Raw genomic sequence first — 17,811 nt, 5'->3', positions numbered from 1 at the left:
ACTGCAGCATCTTCACTTTAAGCTCCTAAGGAAATGCTATAGTTTGGACTGAATTATGTTAACGAGGTTCCAGTTATCAAACTGGCTATAGGAAGACTCAAAGGTGACTCAAATCCTGAAGACATTTTGTTAGTGACAGCTTCTATGGTAATCAATGTCCTATCCATTTAGATCTGAGCAGAGTCTTCAATGAGAACAGCGCTGATCTAAAAGCAAAGAAACTTGCCCCAAATTACACATGCCTCTCCTATCCTCAAGGCTCTGACTAAGACGGTCTGAGATTCAGCATTTGATAAATTGTTTGGACTTCAGAGATTTGATTAATGATTTTTGGGGCCAAAAACCACACAAACAAAAACTCATGAGTTTCTCAGTATTCAAATTAGACCCCAAAATATTCCCAAGCTCCTGTGGTACATTTTGAGCTCTTAGAACTACTTTGAAAGATGTCAGTATGTAGACAAAGCCCAGGTTTCACATGGCATGACAAGATTGATTTGTGCCAAGCACATTGCCATGGTATGACAAGTTAGACTCGATAGATAAGAGCAGTTTCTGTCTTCCTGCCTCATCCTCATTGAAGAAATATTTTAAAGTAACATTTGCACAGAGTCCTTTAACTGTTATTGTCTCTCCATTTGTCCTCTCATGATCCCTAGGAGGTAGATAGGAGAATAGGTTTTGCCATTTTCCTTTAAGTACTTGTAATTATAATGAAAGCTGGAAAATTTAATGGCACAGCTAGCATAGGCATAATGCATAGGCATAATGCATAGGCATGAATTAGCTTCTTCTAAAAGCTAACTCAAGACATTTTCCTGACCATTAGTAGATCCACATTTATAGAGTACTTAGGTCTATTTCTGTTACTAAGTATAAAGGAAAAGGTTTGCCTTCTTAGTTCCCCTCAATTAAGTTACATTTTTGTCAAAAGCCAGTCTGGTTAGCAAAGAACTCCCACATCAATATTAAAAAAAAGAAATAGCTCAAATATATGTATTTTAAATCTCCAAAATAGTTCTACAGTTTCAATGGAAATGAATAAGTAAATAAAATTAGGAGAATAAATGGGTGTATCATTTGGTTTGCAGATGGTTGTTTGCTTTTGTTTCCTAACTGAAAGCACTTGTTTTATTTTGACATAGGAAGTTATGCCTTTATACTTAGATTGACAAATTAAATAGAACCAAGCCAGATTTCATGAAAAAGAGCAATGTTATGTGCCAAGGTTGTAGGTTAGTGGAGGTTTTAGCTTAAAAGCTGCCTTGGAAATAACAACACAAATAACGGCCATTGCATTTTTACGAGTGTTTTTATCATTTACTGGTAAACATTTACTTATTTTTCTCAAAGGAGTATATTACTTAAAGTTTTCTATTAGTTACTGCAGTGTGTTTCTTTAAGCTTTCTGGTATTTTTTTGACATGCTACCTGGAGAACAATGCCAAACTCTTAGATGTTTTTGGTGCCAATAAGTTGGGGTTTTTTCCACCCTAAGATTCTACTGCAGCAAGTTAAGTTTGTTTCAATACTTAATGATTTGAGTTCATAAACACAAAGCCTTTCCTGGAAAGCATCTAATGCCATAAATTTTAGAGTATGTGGTTTAAAAATGGCCATCATAGAATGTAACTATAGCACAAAATGAAAAACTCACTCTTGTTTCCAAAATACAAAATACAGAAAGAAATAATCAATATAATCTTATTTAGCTTGTCCAGATGGGTGTAGTATCAGTAAATTTTTTCAGCAAAGAATACTTTATGAATCAAATAGCACTCATCAGAGAGCCCGATACATGGGCTTTTTTATGTGTGTGGGTCATGGGGCTTGAACTCTGGTCCTGAGCACTGTCCCTGAGCTCTTCAGCTCAAAGAGTACTGCCTTACCTCAAGAGCCATAGACCCACTTCCTGTTTTCTAGTGATTAATTGGAGATGAGTCTCCCATTCTTTAATTCCTGGGCTGGCTTTGAACAGAGGTCCTCAGATCTCAGCCTCCTGAGTAGCTAGGACTACAGGCTTGAACCATTGTGCCTGCCTTCTACATGGGCTTTTATATGCAGGCAACAGAGACAAAATAGAGAGGTCAGCTGACTAGCTACATCTGAGTTGTTTGTTTAGTTTGGGTAGTGGAGTGGCTTGCTGAAAAGACAAAATATACTTTTTGTATTAATATACAAAAAGTGGGAAAGTCATCAAGGAGAAAGCTGCCATCATATCATAACCCATGATGCTCAAGATTAGTCAAAAGCTCATGCAGCTCTTTTCCCAAAGATGAGGAGAGGAATGGGGAGTGTGGAGGGAAGAGTAGTAGCTTTTTAGGGGATTGGAGAGTAATAAGACTTGGAGAACATATAATGCAATGACCTAGAAAAATGCCTGCTTGGTCTTCAAATCAGATGATAATTTGTCAATTCTCTCTTTGGGAACAAAATAGAGGGAGTATGACAAAAGTCTGTGCAGGTGTGTTAACCAATTCCAGTCTCTTCTGTGACATAAGATGATACAAGTTGATATAGGGAAACGCAGGAAGGGGCCTGAGTTAATTGTTTAACTCCAAGCAGACAAGAAAGCCTCTTCTACCATTTGCTAAGTTCCTGTAGTTTAAAGCAATCACTGTACAGGAGCACTATATTTGAGAGTGACAGTTTCGGGGTCCTATTTCTTATAAGAATATGATGTTTAAGAGAGCAAAAAGGAGAATATTTATATGAAGACTAGGCATTAAATGCCATTCCAACTCACATTCAAATTTATTTGTGGAAAAATTTGAAAGGGCTGAAACCACTTCTACTTGAAGCTACTGATTCAAGGCAATGCTGGCAGAAAGAAGATGGAAAGCTGTCTCCTAAATTCCATTTTTTCTACCCAGGATCACTAGTACAAAAGTTTATTTGGGGTTTCTGGAAAATTCAATTTTAGTCATAGACAGTTGGGTATCAGAAATAGTCATTAATTTTTCAGTAATCGATTCTTTTGACATGGTATTGAAGATCAGGAGGTCATAAGACTGGTATTTGACATTCTTCTAATTGTGTTCAGGCAAGGCTGACCTTATTGGTCAATCATTTGGGGATGGAAGAATAGTGAGGTAAGACATAACAAACACATTGAAAGAATAACTGTGTACCTCTGGGAGCAAATTAACCCATTCATCAACTTCACAAGGAGTAGTTTCTATCCTAGGAAAGCAAAAACAGTGAAGTCCTGACTAGATCTGTTGGAGCAGAAGAGAAAAAATGAGAGAACCTGACACCAACTGTGAGGAACTCTGTTCATTTGTCAGATGCCTCTTCCAATTAGTTTAGAAAATACTCTTAGCCAAATGAGACAGCCAACTCTGGTAAGAAAAAAAAATTAGCAAGAATTCATTTCAACCAATAAGCTATGCCTGGGGGAAAATATGTATAAACCCAGGTATGTGGAAGGCTATAGATGAGAAGATCACATTCTGAGGCTGGCTTGGGTAAATAAACGTGACTATACCTGAAAAGTAGGAAAAATAGGGAGGGGGGAGGTAGCCGTGCACGATGGCTCATGCCTGTAATCCTAGCTACTCAGGAAGCTAAGATCTGAGGATTTCTGTTCAAAGCCAGACTGTTATCTCCAATTAACGACTAGAAAACTAGAAGTTTCATTGTTACTTGAGGGGTTGGTCAGTAGCCTTGAGCTGAAGAGCTCAGGGAGAGTGCTCAGGCCCAGAGTTCAAGCTCCATGACTGACAAAGGGAAAAAAAAAAGGAAGGAAGGAAGGAAGGATTGATTTGATTTGAGTGAGTGGCTCAAATGGTAGAGCACATATTAAGTTAGCATAAGGTGTAGAGTTCCAATCACAGTGGTACCTCTACGGGTCAGCTAGGGTACCTCCAGCTTCCAGTAGTTTGAGCTAAAGAGGGGTGATCAGGAGACAGATTAACCCTCAGAAAGAGAAGAGGGAGGAAAGGATCAAGGAACTTCTGACTCTGCTCCCTCCAGGGTTTCAGCACCAGCTGTAAGGTTTGCTGGAAAGGAAAGGAAACCCACCACAGGGTTCAGGCAAAAAGATGGGAAGGGAGCAACCAGCAGGCCTGTGGAAGATAGAGGCATGCAGAGATAGAGGGGAAGGAAAAAAAAAAAAAGAGAAAGAGGCAGGGAGGGGAAAACTCATGATGAGCTGGATTATATAGGGAAAGGCAGGAAGTGGGACCACAGTGAAGTTGGAAGTGATCTCAGGGCCTAGGGAACCAGTCACTGTCCAAAGAAGGAGTGACCAGTGGAGTTCAGGAAGACCTCAGCAAATGAGGAAGTGAGCTCACAGCCTGGATTTCTTTGCTGACTCACAGTGAGGTTCCAGGGTGGTGAAGAGGAAGAGGGGAGTGTTCTCCTAGCAGGTCTAACAGTACCAAAAAGAACAAAAGAAAAAGAACTACTATTTTACATATAAAGTAGCATTCTCTTTGAGAAATTTTCTCTAGTTGTATTAACTTACTAATGTTCACTTTTTTATGAGAAAAATTCAGACACAGGCTTCTGTAGTCAAGGGAGTGAAACTCTTAGGTTATGTGTATAAGTATTTTGATTATATATTGGAGTAGATTGCATAATTAAGCTTAAATATTTTAATGATAGCTCTTTTGCTTTGTCCTCAGAGAATAATTGCAGCTTAATAATTTTCCCTCTAGTGCTTTGTTTTTACATAACAAAGGAAATTTTAATGAACCTTTATGTCATTACAATGTCATATCAATAGTGATTTAAATATAAAATGAAAGGAAAAATAGGTCATAAGTTTCACTTTTTTGTTGTTGTTGTTGCCAGTCCTGAGCTTGAGCTCAGGACCTGAGCACTGTCCTTGGACTTTCTCAAGGCTTAGAGCTCTACCACTTGAGCCTCAGCACCACTTCCGGCTTTTTTGTATGTATGTGGTACCAAGGAATAAAACCCGGGTCTTCATACATGCTAGGCAAGCACTTTAACCACTAGGCCAAACTCCCGGCCCCATAAGCTTCACTTTTTAAGCAGCTCATTCATTCTACTTTAGTTACCATTAGAGCTAAGAAAATTTATTGATAAAAGATGTGAACCTCTTTGATAATAAACAAATTTTTGAAAAAATAAGGTAGCAATTTTTTTAAAATTCAGACACAAGGAATAAGTTAGGCGCTACTCAAAATATTGATTTGACTAAATCAGAATGAAATAATCAGTACTACTATTGTAATATACTGAAAAATCTCTGGACTTGAGCTAAAATAAAGCACCACATAGAAAGTTATCTTTGGAAGAAGGAATTTCACCACTTTCATTTTTCATAACCTTCATTTCACTGAACAAAATTTTCAAGTGTGTTTGTCTATGATATTTGAATGAACTCTACCAAAATGTAAGGCTATCATTCATTTCTACCACTTCATGTTGGTATTTAATTTTAGATGTAAGCAATATGATATAAAATATACACTCAACCACACAAAGAAATGATATATTCATATTTTTCTAGATGTGTACCTAACACAGATAGACTATAAGCTTGACCTCCCAGTCATCCATCTTTGAGTCACTGAGAGCACCCAGCATTATGACAGTGAGATGCCTGACTCCAAACAGCGGCCATCACTTTTTAGTGTATTGATGCAAACTTTCCAAAATATTATATTAAAAGATAATATGGCCAGTTTTTATCTGATATGGGATATTTAGGAGTAATACTGATGAGTTTATGCTTTTATCAGTGGAATTTTAAGGTTTAACAATGACAGCATTTGTATTTTAAGTATTAATGTAATCCTTATCTAGTATATCATTAATTAAAATCTTATGACCAGTATGAAGTTATTAAAATTGTTAGGTTCTTGTTTACATTTTTTCCTTCCTCCTCCCTCCCTTCTTTCTTTCTTTCGTTCTTGCATTCTTTCTGTTGGTCCTGTCACTTGAATTCAAAAATAGGGCACTGGCTCTGAGTTTTACTCTAGATTAGCACTCCTTACCATTTGAGCCACAGCTCCACATCTGACTTTTTGCTGGTGAATTGGAGATGGAAGTCTCACAGGCTTTGCTGTATACTAGCTTTGAAATAGCTTCAGATTTTAGCCTCCTAAGTAGTTAGGGTTCTAGGTACTTGGCAGTTTTGCTAAATCTTTAGGAATATGCCACTTCAAAAACAAATACCTTGTGCCCGATGGCTACTGGAAGTACACTGCTGGCTATATGGAGTTTTATGAATAATTATGTTGTAATTATTTAATTATAATTATAGTTAGTTCTGTCACAAAACTTTTCTATCTTTATGATTTGTTACTGAAATAGAAATAACCTTAACATAAAATAAATTCATCAATTATAATGAGAATCAATTCACAAATAAATTCTTGCATGTACGCAGACATTTTTTATAATGTGGGTCATGGGGCTTGAACTCTGGGCCTGAGCACTGTCCCTGAGCTCTTCAGCTCAAAGCTGCTGCCCTACTCTGAGAGACACAGACCCATTTCCCATTTTCTAGTAGTTAATTGAAGATAAGGGTCTCATATTCTTTAGTGCCCAGGCTGGCTTTGAACAGAGATCCTCAGATCTCAGTCTCCTGAGTAGCTAGGACTACAGGCTTGAGCCACCATGCCCGGCTATGAACACTGACTTTTAAAATTCTATTGCAAAGAAAATATTTTCCAACAAGGAAATTCATGCATTTTTTTCTGCTTAAGAATAAATATCAAATTAAGTGGAATCAAGTAAATACTGGTAAACCCTATTACTCATAAAGCATTTAGGACTTTTATAGCACCAGTGGTCACATGGTACTTTTTATCTTTTAAAAAGCTCTAAGGACAACAAATTAAACTTCCTGTCAGTACTTATCTAAGGAGACAGGCAAGTACAATTATTAAGAATCTGTTTTTCTCATTTAAACCTCAAAAACCTAGTTTAGTCTATCACTTCATATATATATATATGTATATATATATATATTATTCCAGAAAAACCTATGTGTGTTTGGAATCAAAATGTATGTTATCTCCACTGCTGATTTCTGCAGTAAAACTCTACATAACCTGGAGTGGCTGTGACCTGTACCTGTCAGTACTGGCACAGAATAAATATTTTCTCATCATCATTATCAGCCCTGAAAATTCTTTTATGCAATGGTTTCTATCTTAAATGGTATCTAAAAGTTTATGTTCTGAAAGGCCTGGTGCTGTTGAGAGGTGGTAGGAACTTTGAAGGTGGCCCTCAGTTAAAGAAAATAAGTCATCAGGTGCCTGGCCTTCCACTTGTGTTGGTTTGAGGGGAGAAATTCTGATTTGCCACACCCTCCTTCTCATGATATTGTGCTGTGAGACCCTATATATGGGACCAAGAAACCACAGGCTGAAACCATAAGATATAAATACGTATAACTCTTTCATCTTTTAAGTGGTTTACCTAGGACATTTTGTCACAGTAATGGAAATCTGAGTACCATACTTTGGAATATGAATTGTCTCATCTGTCTGATGGGACACATTTCAAATGATTTAGGATGAGACGGATTTTGGCTGATAGAATTACTATGTTTGCTGTCATTCTTTATGTTACAAAGAGTGTTTGAATTGGAAACTCCTATCCCTGCTCTTTCTTGACTTTGCAATTATCACAATGTGTCTGGCACCTGAAAATGTTCTCACATGTGAAATGTTGCTTGAAGTGGAGCTATAAGTAGATTCAAAATGAACTGTGCTAAATTAAAAAGGCTGAAGAAAGGTTGTGTACTTTATTGATGAAGTGGAACCTAAAAGGCTAATAACAATTTAGGATCCATCACTCGGGTGCTTTTTATTCTTCAGAATTCTCTCAGGTGGCCGCTTCTCACAAGAACTTTTCACTAAAATACGTATTGGTGCTCCTTATTTAACCCAACTGGAGGAACATAAGTTTTAGTGTGAAGCCAATCTCCAAAATAGAACTGAGAATCACGGTTTCTGGCTTAAAGTGTAAGTCTATTTCCTACCAATGTGGTTTCAGAATGCCCCTCTGAGGAGACACTAGAAAACAACAAGCACATTCCACATGAAATCCATGCGATTGGTCAGCTGCAATATAAAATCCAAACTTATTTAAGGACATTTATGCATCTGTAATGGTAAGCTTGCTTTTGTGCATGCTTCATGAATTAAAGAAGTTAACATCTCTCAAGTATGATGTGACAGTCCATGGGTCCTTGCCTTTGAAGTCAGGCAGACCTGCCTTTGAATACCTCCACCACATCACCCAACATCTCAAGTCCATTCCATCAACTCCATGGCTATCTCCTTGTTTGTAAAATAGAGATTTTGCTAGAACATCGATCCTAGGAACATATCATCCTAGGATGTTATTTTAAAAAAAAGTGAGACAATAAAGCAGTGCCTGGTCTTTTGTGAACACTCAGAAGTATCTTTTTCATGATTAATAGTATCATTATTATCATGATAATAATGATGCCAGGATTTTATAAAGAAATTTTCCTGCTATAATGTTGTAATTCTTTATGTAATTCTGGCTGTGGATCTCCTTAATTTGATTAAAATTGGCAAATATGGACCATCTCATCCTTTCCCATGACTTAGAAACTCAACATTTAGTTATAAAGAAACTCCAGGTTAAGACATATAAGGTCAGCAATAGAAATACAAGGCATGTAAGATGAACTGAGAATGCTCAAGGCTAGCTTCTTCAGAAGTTACAGCTGGACTATATCCATTATATCTATTAGGCCTATAGGATCAAGGGTTTCCTCTTATCTTAACTGTCACTAAAGTTTCAGGGTGTGTTGCACATCTCCCTGTGAAACCTTGTAAAGAAGATTACAAAATTGGGAAGAGCAAGGCGCTCTGTAAGTATCTTGTTAAAATAAACCACTTCTTCCAAAGCTTGTGGCAGCAAGAAACATTTGAATACCAAGGAAATAAACTCACCACCTGTTAGTATAGCAGCCACAAAGAGCTCTCACAAATATTACAATGCTTTGATCATTTTCTTCCAAAGGAAAATTATGAAGCTCTTCCTTGGTAGTTCATGAGGAGCTTGGGGACATTGATCAAAGAAAACTACTATTATAGCATTGAAATTAAAGTATCTTGCATATAAGTTACTTGGCTTCTTTGTCTTTTAATGGTGAATGGCACACTTAAATATTCAAATGGTCATCTTATGAATCAGCTAAATCTTATTGTAGCTTTTCTGCTCTAAAATAAAAGACATTAGAATGATTTTTTAAAGCAATTGTGTTCAAACCAGTTCTTTTGTTAATGATTTTGAAATTACATAGTTTAGTTGAATTGAGGGGGCAGTGTACTGAGTCTTTTGCAAAATCCCTCTAGGTTTCTGTAAACCCAATTGAGCCGAATTACACAAGTGAGAGAATGTTTTGACATTCTTTCATGATCTTTAAGAAAAATTCCTATATGTTTTTTGATTATATAATAACATCCTATGATTACAGATTTCACTTTAAGTACTGTAATTATACAGCTGAAAAGAAAGGCATAGGAAAACTTTTATAATAAAAGGGGTGTGGGGGCCAGGAGTTTGGCCTAGTAGTAGAGTGCTTATTTAGCATGCATGAAGACCCGGGTTCGATTCCTTGGTACCACATACATAGAAAAGAGCCAGAAGTGATGCTGAGGCTCAAGTGGCAGAGCTCTAGCCTTGAGAAAGTACAAGGACAGTGCACAAGCCCAGAGCTCAAGCCCAGGACTGGCCAAAAAATAAAAAATAAGAGGGGTGTGTTTATGCACATTTTATTGCAAGGATTTGAACACTGGAATGAAAAGCCTTTGTATTTGTGTTTTTCGTTTATTTGTTTGTTTGGCTTTGGGAGGAGATACTTGTCTCTGAGTAACATGAGAAGAAAAAGGGAAAGCTCAATGTTATCTTCGAGTGAAAATCTGGACATTTCCTGTAGGCTTTCTTTTAAAGAAAAGCATATTTATTTTGTAAGTCTATAACTAGGTCTGAACCAGTTTTTATATGTTAACTCCTATCTCTGAAATTATTGGAAGACATTTAAAAATATAGATGATAAAAGTGTAAGAGTAACTATGCCTATAAATATAGAGTCATGAATGCAAAAAAAATAGGCACACATACTATCTCATTAAAAAAATGTGTGGACTAATAAAAAGAAAAAAACCAAAGGAGCTATGAGTGCCTGTGTGCAGACCGCATTTATGGGGGCCCCTAAGATAGCATATCCTCTCACCTTCCAATTGATATTGATTTCTTTCTTAAAAATACAAGAAAATATTAATACAAAAAAACTACAGAGAGAGGCTTGAAAAGCTCTAATGTAAAACCTTATAATCCTTTAATATCCAACTCAATGGGCCATTTAGTTACTCATACTTGTTTGGAAAATACAAATCTGACATCTGAATCTAAAAAAATTATTAAACAGGTGTACAAAGAAGTTACCATTCCTTAACTCAGGTAATAAGTATACCACATTTTTAAATCAATTTCATCCCTTCCAACCTTCTCTCCCATTTCTTCCTCCCACCCCATCCTATCTGAAATTTCCTCGTGTTCTTTTGCATGAGTTTCAAACTGGTTCCACAAAAGCTTCACTGAAGTGGAGGAAGCAAGTGTGTTAAATTCTGCAGTGGTGACCTCTACATCCAAGTTTTCATTCTTTACCACAAAGGTAACTTCTCAGATCATATTGTCATTTCTTACCTGCTCCATGAGTTAGGACAGAAATCACAGCTCTCCACTAACATAGCTAAATAGCTCTGCAAAAGAAGGCTCAGGGTTGGGCTGGGAGCTTGGCCTAGTTTCCCTAGCATGCATGAAGCCCTGGGTTCAATTCCTTGGTACCACATACACAGAAAAAGCTGGAAGTGATGCTGTGGCTTAAGTGGCAGAGCACTGCTTGAGCAGAAGTGCTCAAGGAAAGTGCCCAGGCTCTGAGTTAAAGCCTCAGGACTAGCAAAAAATAAAATAGTCTCAAGGCCTATCCACTGGATTCAGCAAGAATATTTAAAGGAGTGAGATGATGATTTCAAAAGTATTTTGTCTTTTTCTGAAACTGCATTCTATATGATGATCAGAGCTTATCAATAAATAAAATACCTAGTGAGTAAATAAGTAGAATTCAAAGGATCTGTTCTAGCTCTTAGGACATCATGAGAAACGGTGAATACTTTCCTCTGCAGTTCCGAGTTCCCTGGAGAATTCCCCCTTGAAGTCTTTAGAGCTAAAAGTCTGTGCTGTTTGGAGCACTAGGATCTGTTTTGTTTTTACAGTAAAATATGCTAGCACTGAATTTAGATACATGTGTTAGGAAGTAACATTTGTATTAGTCAAAGTCAAGAAATTTAATTAAAAATTATGTCTCTTGTTATTTTCCCGGTGGAAGTATTTACCAGACCTACTGATTTGATGACTAATGGACATATTAAAAGTGCTTCTGGTACTAGCATGAAAAGCAAATATAACTATATAAAATGTTACTGCTGACCAGTTCTTATTGCAGTGGTATCATATGATGAATGATACCCATGAAAATGCATATATATATATATATACATAGAAAGACATATATCTATATCTATGTAGATATGGATATTATGTATTTGTTATAACAGGACCTCAACCAGTTCTGCCTTGCAAGAAAATGATTGTTTAGATGTTGTAAGAGGTAAGTCTCAAGACCATGGCCAAAAAATGCTGAAGAATTTGGTTTCTTCCTAATAAAGAGAACCTTAAAAATGTTTTTAAGAATGTGTGCAGATCTCAATGATATACATACAGTGAAGTTTACTTTCCTACCTAAACAAAGGCCTCTGCTTCTCAATGATCACAGCACAAAGATTTTAATGTATCAGCTGGAAGTGTTCAGGAGAAACCATTAAATGGACTGTTGCACAATTATTTTTTTAAGATGAAATAACAGCCTTATCTATGCATTGACTTGCAGTTATAACTACTTTTGACTTCAAGGCCTGAGAGCAGGTGGGGAGCCTTAGAGGCTGTGGCGAGTTGCAAGCTACTGTCAGCATCTACACAGGGAGAAAGTAATTGGCCAAGCTGATTTGTTGCCATGCTATGTGGAAATGTGTGTCCACTGGTGCTAAACTTTATAGCCCTTTAAGAGACATTGGAAATCTGGGTTTCATATGAAATTTTTCATTTCCAAATATGTATTCAGATCTCTGTTTTGAGGGAGGAGTTGAAAAGACTATTGAAATCCAAACGAAACCGACTTTTGGACCAAATTTGAACCATTATCATATGACTTTCTGTCTGTATTAGATAAATAGGCAATGCATTTAAGTAGTGGAGCAGATATTAAGTGGTTCTTATGAGTAGAAAAAAAGACTGAGTTCCACTATGTTGTTGAGCATGAACTGTGGCCTCAGTTTGGCTGTATTTATGACCTGGCCAAATAAGATTGTTAATTACCGGGGCCGGGAGTTTGGCCTAGTGGTTAAAGTGCTTGCCTAGCATGCATGGAGACCTGGGTTCGATTCCTCGGAACCACATACATAGAAAAAAGCCGGAAGTGGTGCTGAGGCTCAAGTGGTAGAGCTCTAGCCTTGAGAAAGAGTCCAAGGACAGCGCTCAGGCCCTGAGCTTAAGCCCAGAACTGGCAAAAAAAAAAAAAAAAAAAAAAAAAAGATTGTTAATTACCTCTGAATTCTCATTTCCATTTCAGTAAAATAGAAATGATAGCACAAGTTTTGTAAAGTTGTTCTAAATATTCCAATGAACTAAACTGTATAAAGTTCTTAAGCAAAATAATTGCTCAGTAAACACTGGCTGTTATTGTTTTATAATAAAATCAATATTCAGAGGATTTGCATTCCAAAGAAATAAGCTGGTTTGTATTCCAAAGAAATATCCCCTGTAATGGTGAGGATCTGACTCGTTTGGGGAGGTTTGAGTTAAGAACAAAAATTCTGTAGTGAGAAAGTGAGGATTTTAATTTCCCCTAACACTGCAACTGGAGCAAGTGAATTGATTTCCCTAAGCTATTAAACCCTCATCTATGAAAACATAATGTAAACTATATTTCAAAGTTGTGAGAACTTCGATATATGTATACGCATACATGTACATGTATACACACACATATATATATATATGTATACATATACTTATGTGTGTATTTTGAACTCAGTGTCTGGCATATAAGTCCATAAATATTACTTGCTATTATAATTACTAGTTACGTATTTTTAGATAGTATATTTGTAAATACTCTTTAGGCATTATGTCTTATTATTTGTATTTAGGAAAAACAACATTGAATTTGATTTACAAGTCAAGCTTCATCTTTGTGAACTACAAGAGTGGATCTCAGACAGTTCATTTGTCCTTCAAATGACATTTGCCAGTGTCTGATGACACTTAAGGATGCCACAATTGAGGGGAATGGGTACAGGTCAAGAATGTTGCTAAACAGTGTATGATACCCATGGCAGCCTCTAACAAAAGCAGCAGTTGTTCACATGAAATATTGATAGTACTAAACTTGAGGACCCTCTAATGAAAGCTATTTTACAACCATCAGTTAATATGTGCTGCTTTTGATAAGCAAAGAAAGGGGTGATTTTCTGTTTTATCAAACGTCACTTAACTTTCAAATAAACGCTAACATATGAATTGAAATCAATTATACACCATTTAATGAATATTTTTACATCCTCATTAATAATACAAGCTGGTAAAAATTTAAATCTTGTAATATAAATAGGAAGTGAATACGTCTTTCCTTCATAGAAAACCAATTGGACATGCGATAGTTTTTCAGTATAGTAACTCAGATTCTTACATCCATGTGTAGAATCCCATTCTATACATGGATGTACAAATCTATTCAAAAAGGGAAAAGAAGGACACTAATTTAAAACCAGAATATGAATATGTTAAAACTTCAGTCCTATGAGCCCTCTTTCTTGAATCATGCAATCCTAAACTCATGATGTGGAGCAGATGATGGTAAATTTCTAGAAGGCAGCCAGGCCAAGGGTAATGGAGTCCAGAGTGAAAGAAGGCATGGTATGCAGTCAGCTTTCTATTATTCTAGCATATACTTGAAATTTTGCTCTTATAAAGAAAGCCAACTTGTTTCGGTTCCTGATTTTGAGGTTTCAATCTGTGGTGGTTTCACCTTGATGCTTTGGGGCCAATGACAAATCATAGAGGCATGCCTGGGAGAGCAAAGCCATGTATTTGTTGCTGGGGATGAATGAGAGAAAGAAGGAGATTTATTATCTTTTCCTCGAAGGCCTCAGGTCTCCCACTGGGCATTGCCTCAAAAACTGTCAACTACTTCCCAACATCTCTGAGCTGGGAATGTTGGAAGATATCCAATCTAAAACGCCTGATCCTGAGCATCCATGTGGGGGGCCTAACTCTGGGTGTTGATAATGAACCAGAGAGAAGAAGAGCACAATGGCAAAGGTCTAGTGTAAGACTTTAATCTCAGTAGTAATATTCCCAAAGTTTAGGGCATATAGCAAAAGGCATAGATGGTAGGCTTATAGGGACCATGAGTGAGACAAGTTGAACATCAAAATAAGTAATGTAAATGAGTGAATAATAAATAAAGCCCTAACAGCTTAAAATCCATTGAACAAAACAGACAAGCTTCAGTCCATTATGACATAAGAAATCAAGAAACTGATAGTTCAATGAGAAATACAACATTTATATGTCTAAAACATAAACTTGCCATAAAAAATTACTAGTTCCAAAAGGAAGATTGCTACTCTATAATCAGATATTTTTGTAGAGACTAACCACTGCAATCAAATGGCCAAAGTGAACTGCATCAGTAAAGGATCAAGTCAAATTCATGTTGGCATTGAACAAAATGCTATGATAGCAAGCTTCATCTTTGATCCAGGTCTCTAATATTTATGAACTTTGGTTGTCTTTTCCTGTACTGAGGCACATCTGGGTGGATAAGTTTCAGGAAGAATGTACAACTTCTGACACTGCCACATGAAAGGTAACACTTAATCTGAGGGAAGCCAACTGCCACTTTGTGAAGATACTCAGCGTCTTATAATGAGGTTATGTTTCTTTCAACATGGAACACTGATTGCCAGCCATGTAGATGTACTTTCATTTGAGAGCAATCACACTAATGTATTCAAGATTATTGAAGCCTCTGACCAGTAAACCCCTCTTAAAGAATGGTAGGATATAGACATAATGTCTTATTACATAGATTAATATGTATCTATCACATACAAACCTGCAACCTAATTTTAATTGTGTTCTAAAATCTAAGTGCCAGTGATTGTATATAGAGATTCCCTTCTTGAATATTTGTTTGTTAAATACGTTATTTGAAATATGATATAAAAATCAATGTTAATAAATTCTTTAAAAATAAAATTTGAGTGTTTAAGTAAAAAATAGAATGGTAGGAAAAGTGGTTATTCTTACTGGGCTTGTGATGTTTGAATAAATTTGAGACTGTCTTTTAATTAGTCAAGAAGAAAAGATGATACATCATAGAACATACTCTTGGCTATGAAAACAAATTCCTATTGTATTTTAATTAGATGCAAAATATTCTGTTTTGGAGGATTTAAGAAAAAATTGTTATCAGTTTCCTGTAAGCTACTGCTAATTCTTTACTATAATAGGCATCTATTATTCTTTATTATTTTTAACAGTCCTACTAAGTGTCTTTGTGGACATATTTGTGGACTTAATTCAGTGTTTGCTTAAGAATAAATCTCTAGAAGTGGAGTTATTCTGTGAATGAGCTATTTCCTTTCATTGGTTGAATCATAAGTCATGGTAGAAAAATGCATAAAGTCTCCTTAGAAGAAAATGAAGTTTATAATTTGATATTTATTTTTATTTGTTTTTCCCCAGTAGAAAGTAATTTCTACATGAATGGGAACTTTATCTGTCTTGATTATAACCCTCAGCAGTATCAAAGCACATAATATGTATTTATTGCTACAACAATAATAGCAAGCATTTATTATGTGCTTGGCACTGTCCTATGGACATTAATTCAGTTATTCCTGGCAGCAATCCTCATGATGTAAAAAGTATGATTACTGCTGTTTTGCAAGGTAAGAAGTGAAGGCACAGACAAGCTATGTACCTGTTCAGTTTTACAAAGCTGGTAAATTGTAGAGCCAAGGAAACAGCTAGGCTCCTTCAAGCAGCAACCATGCTCTATTGGTTCCCTCTTGAGTGAACCTCCAGTATATTTTCAACTAACTTGCTTTCTCTATTTAGCTGAAAATTGGAGGAAATGGACTGCCTGTTTTCTAGGTGTCAGGTTGGTTTCATGGTCCTCTGAACCAGCCTGTACTTCACTAACTAATGATTCTGCTGCTAGAATTAATATCCATCCAGATATAAACTATAAATCATTCTTATCTGAAGAACTTAGGGAGATAGAAACAATGTTTGTTTTCTATTACCAAGAAAATAGTAAATCTGGGCCTGCGGCTGGAACCTGAAGGCAGAATTTTTGTTGTTTTTCAGGCACATTGTCTGCTTGCTTGCTCACCCAGCCCAACATGGGCTCTTTGAACCATACTGTTCTTTATACCTGAAATGTGTAATGTCCACTTCACCTGGTGAGGACTATAAATGTCATTTAAGCTTCTGTTCAAATAGCTACTGCTTCTATTCAAGTATTCTGTCATCCTTCCTTACTCTGCTCTTAAAGTTTCCTTAGTCTCTCAGATGCTCTCATTCCTTTTTTATTACAGTCTATGGATACTTCTTTCTAAATATATTTTATTGTTATTATTATTATTATTATTTGGTATTTCTGGGATCGGAACTCAAGATCTGTGATTGCTAAGAATGTAATCTACCACTTAAACTATCCTCTAGTCTCTTTCTTTTTTTGTATTTTTAAATATAATCTTTCATTTTCCTATGGCCGGCCTTAACTGCAATGCTCCTATTTATTCTTCCTACTTAACTAAGATGAAAAGCACATACTACCATACCTAGATTCTTGGTGTTCTGTATGTGACAGTCCTGGGGCTGAACTCAGAGCCTGGGCATTACCTGTGAGCCTTTTTGCTCAAGGATAGCACTCTACTACTTGAGGCACAGTTTCATTTCCAGAAATTTGGTGGTTAATTGGAAATAAGAGTCTCATGAACTTTTTTGCAAAAGCTGGCTTCAAGTCTTGATCCTCTGATATCAGCCCTCTGAGTATTAGGATTAAGAAGGGGTCTCAAGAACATTTTTCCCAGGATGGCTGAATCTAATCTGTACCTCCCAAGTAGCTAGGATTGACAGGTATTACCTACCAATTTCTGCTTTGTAGTAAAGTTGTGAAGTTCTCATCTCCTTTAATAAGCAATGTTCTCTTTCACTTTTATTCATTTTATTTAATCCTAGTGTGTTTTCTATTCCATATGAAATCAAGTGCTTTTATTTAATCATATCTATAGTTTCAATATTTTCAATTCTGAAAATGGAAACATATATATGTATATATGTACCATATTAGCAGGAATTACAAATGAGATGGTGAATTTAGGTGTGATTTTTTTCATATTATCATATGTATAATGTCATTTTTAGGCTTCCAGAAACAATAATTGTAATTAATTTTTATTGCTACAATGAAAAAATGTTCTGTTCATGGCTACAAATATTAGCATTGCTTTTAATCACAACTTTAGATCTCTTTCTATAAGTGAGTGGTTTAGGGACATCAAAGGTAATTAAATTAATCAGATAAGTAGAATTTTTCCCGAAGACTAGTACTTAAGGATGTGTTCATGTCAGAGAATTGTAATATTAGATTTGCTTTCAAGTGTCTGTATAGTATCAAATCTCCTTGTCTACTGGAATAAAGACTGTCCTTGAATC

Source organism: Megascapheus bottae, chromosome 4, assembly GCF_031878675.1.
Source record: "Megascapheus bottae isolate mThoBot1 chromosome 4, mThoBot2.hap1, whole genome shotgun sequence".
Taxonomy (NCBI): domain Eukaryota; kingdom Metazoa; phylum Chordata; class Mammalia; order Rodentia; family Geomyidae; genus Megascapheus; species Megascapheus bottae.
The sequence above is the reverse complement of the archived record's forward strand: the minus strand, read 5'-3'. Positions refer to the sequence as shown.